Raw genomic sequence first — 4,194 nt, 5'->3', positions numbered from 1 at the left:
ACCCTAACCCTAACACTATCCTACGGCTGATGCTAACCCTAACCCTAACCGTAACACTATCCTAGGGCTGATGCTAACCCTAACCCTGACACTATCCTAAGGCTGATGCTAACCCTAACCCTAACACTATCCTAGGGCTGATGCTAACCCTAACCCTAACCCTAACACTATCCTAGGGCTGATGTTAACTCTAACCCTAACACTATCCTAGGGCTGATGCTAACCCTAACCCTACCCCTAACACTATCCTAGGGCTGATGCTAACCCTAACCCTAGCACTATCCTAGGGCTGATGCTAACCCTAAGCCTAACTCAAACACTATCCTAGGGCTTATGCTAACCATAACCCTAACACTATCCTAGGGCTGATGCTAACCCTAACCCTCACCCTAACACTATCCTAGGGCTGATGCTAACCCTAACCCTAACACTATCCTAGGCCTGATGCTAACCCTAACCTAGCACTATCCTAGGGCTTATGCTAACCCTAACCCTAACTCAAACACTATCCTAGGGCTTATGCTAACCATAACCCTAACACTATCCTAGGGCTCATGCTAACCCTAACCCCAACCCTAACACTATCCTAGGGCTGATGGTAAATCTAACCCTAACCCAAACACTATCCTAGGGCTGATGCTAATCATAACCCTAACACTATCCCAGGTCTGATGCTAACACTAACCCTAACCTTAACACTATCCTAGGGCTGATGCTAACCCTAACCCTAACACTATCCTAGGGCTGATGCTAACCCTAACCCTAACACTATCCTAGGGCTGATGCTAACTCTAACCATAACACTATCCTAGGCCTGATGCTAACCCTAACCCTAGTACTATCCTAGGGCTGATGCTAACACTAACGCTAACTCAAACACTATCCTAGGGCTTATGCTAGCCATAACCCTAACACTATCCTAGGTTTGATGCTAACACTAACCCTAACCCTAACACTATCCTAGGGCTGATGCTAACCCTAACCCTAACACTATCCTAGGGCCCATGCTAACCGTAACCCTAACCCTAACACTATCCTAGGGCTGATGCTAACCCTAACCCTAACCCTAACACTATCCTAGGGCTGATGCTAACCCTAACCCTAACCCAAACACTATCCTAGGGCTGATGCTAATCATAAACCTAACACTATCCTAGGTCTGATGCTAACACTAACCGTAACCCTAACACTATCCTAGGGCTTATGCTAACCCTAACCCTCACACTATGCTAGGGCTGATGCTAACCCTAACCCTAACCCAAACACTACCCTAGGGCTGATGCTAACCATCACCCTAACACTATCCTAGGTCTGATGCTATCACTAACCCTAGCCCTAAAACTATCCTAGGGCTGATGCTAACCCTAACACTAACACTATCCTAGGGCTGATGCTAACCCTAACCCTTACCCTAACACTATCCTAGGGCTGATGATAACCGTAACCCTAACCTTAACACTATCCTAGGGCTGATGCTAACCCTAACCCTAACCCTAACACTATCCTAGCGCTGATGCTAATTCTAACCCTAACACTATCCTACGCCTGATGCTAACCCTAACCCTAACCCTAAAACTATCCTAGGGCTGATGCTAACCGTAACCCTAACCTTAACACTATCCTAGGGCTGATGCTAACCCTAACCCTAGCACTATCCTAGGGCTGATGCTAACCCTAAACCTAACTCAAACACTATCCTAGGGCTTATGCTAACCATAACCCTAACACTATCCTAGGGCTGATGCTAACCCTAACCCTAACACTATCCTAGGGCTGATGCTAACCCTAACCCTAACAGTAACACTATCCTAGGGCTGATGCTAACCCTAACCCTAACACTATCCTAGGGCTGATGCTAACCGTAACCCTAATCCTAACACTATCCTAGGGCTGATGCTAACCCTAACCCTAACCCTAACACTAACCTAGGGCTGATGTTAACCCTAAACCTAACCCTATCACTATTCTAGGGCTGATGCTAACCCTAACCCTAACCCAAACACTATCCTAGGGCTGATGCTAATCATAACCCTAACACTATCCTAGGGCTGATGCTAAACCTAACCCTAACCCTAACACTATCCTAGGGCTGATGCTAACCCTAACCCTAACACTATCCTAGGGCTGATGTTAACCCTAACCGAACCCTAACACTATCCTAGGGCTGATGCTAAACCTAACCCTAACCCTAACACTATCCTAGGGCTGATGCTAACCCAAACCCTAACACTATCCTAGGGCTGATGCGAACCCTAACCCTAACCCTAAAACTGTCCTAGGTCTGATGCTAACCCTAACCCTAACACTATCCTAGGGCTGATGCTAACCCTAACCCTAACCCAAACACTGTCGTAGGGTTGATGCTAACCATGAACTTAACACTATCCTAGGTCTCATGCTAACACTAACCCTAGCCCTCACACTATCCTAGGGCTGATGCTAACCCTAACCCTAACACTATCCTACGGCTGAGGCTAACCCTAAAACTAACCCTAACACTATCCTACGGCTGATGCTATCCCTAACACTAACACTATCCTAGGGCTGATGCTAACCCTAACCCTAACCCTAACACTATCCTAAGGCTGCTGCTAACCCTAACACTATCCTAGGCCTGATGCTAACCCTAACCCCAACCCTAACACTATCCTAGTTCTGATGCTAACCCTAACCCTAACACTATCCTAGGGCTGATGCTAACCCTAAAACTAACCCTAACACTATCCTAGGGCTGATGCTAACCCTAACCCTAACACTATCCTAGGACTGATGCTAACCCTAAAACTAACCCTAACACTATCCTAGGGCTGATGGTATCCCTAACACTAACACTATCCTAGGGCTGATGCTAACCCTAACCCTAACCCTAACACTATCATAGGACTGATGCTAACCCTAACCCCAACCCTAACACTATCCTAGGGCTGATGCTAAATATAACCCTAACCCAAACACTATCCTAGGGCTGATGCTAATCATAACCCCAACCCTAACACTATCCTAGGGCTGATGCTAAATCTAACCCTAACCCAAACACTATCCTAGGGCTGATGCTAATCATAACCCTAACACTATCCCAGGTCTGATGCTAACACTAACCCTAACCTAAACACTATCCTAGGGCTGATGCTAACCCTAACCATAACACTATCCTAGGGCTGATGCTAAACCTAACCCTAACCCTAACACTATCCTAGGGCTGATGCTAACCCTAACCCTAACACTATCCTTGGGCTGATGCTATCCCTAACCATAACACTATCCTAGGCCTGATGCTAACCCTAACCCTAGCAGTATCCTAGGGCTGATGCTAACCCTAACCCTAACTCAAACACCATCCTAGGGCTTATGCTAACCATAACCCTAACACTATCCTAGGTTTGATGCTAACACTAACCCTAACCCTAACACTATCATAGGGCTGATGCTAACCCTAACCCTAACACTATCCTAGGGCTGATGCTAACCCTAACCCTAACCCTAACACTATCCAAGGGCTGATGCTAACCCTAACCCTAACACTATCCTAGGGCTGATGCTAACCGTAACCCTAACCCTAAGACTATCCTAGGGCTGATGCTAACCCTAACCCAAACCCTAACACTATCCTAGGGCTGATGCTAACCCTAACCCTAACACTATGCTAGGGCTGATGCTAACCGTAACCCTAACCCAAACACTACCCTAGGGCTGATGCTAACCATCACCCTAACACTATCCTAGGTCTGATGCTAACACTAATCCTAGCCCTAACACTATCCTAGGGCTGATGCTAACCCTAACCCTAACACTATCCTAGGGCTGATGCTAACCCTAACCCTAACCCAACATTGTCCTAGGGCTGAGGTTAACCCTAACCCTAACACTATCCTATGGCTGATGCTAACCCTAACCCTAACCCTAACACTATCCTAGGGCTGATGCTAATCCTAACCCTAACACTATCCTACGGCTGCTGTTAACACTTACCCTAACCGTAACACTATCCAAGGGCTGATGCTAACCCTAACCCTAACCCTAACACTATCCTAAGGCTGATACTAACCCTAACCCTAACACTATCCTACGGCTGATGCTAACCCTAACCCTAACCGTAACACTATCCTAGGGCTGATGCTAACCCTAACCCTGACACTATCCTAAGGCTGATGCTAACCCTAACCCTAACACTATCCTAGGGCTGATGCTAACCCT

This window comes from Lemur catta, unplaced genomic scaffold (assembly GCF_020740605.2).
Source record: "Lemur catta isolate mLemCat1 unplaced genomic scaffold, mLemCat1.pri scaffold_112_ctg1, whole genome shotgun sequence".
NCBI lineage: Eukaryota > Metazoa > Chordata > Mammalia > Primates > Lemuridae > Lemur > Lemur catta.
This window is presented reverse-complemented; position numbering follows the sequence as displayed.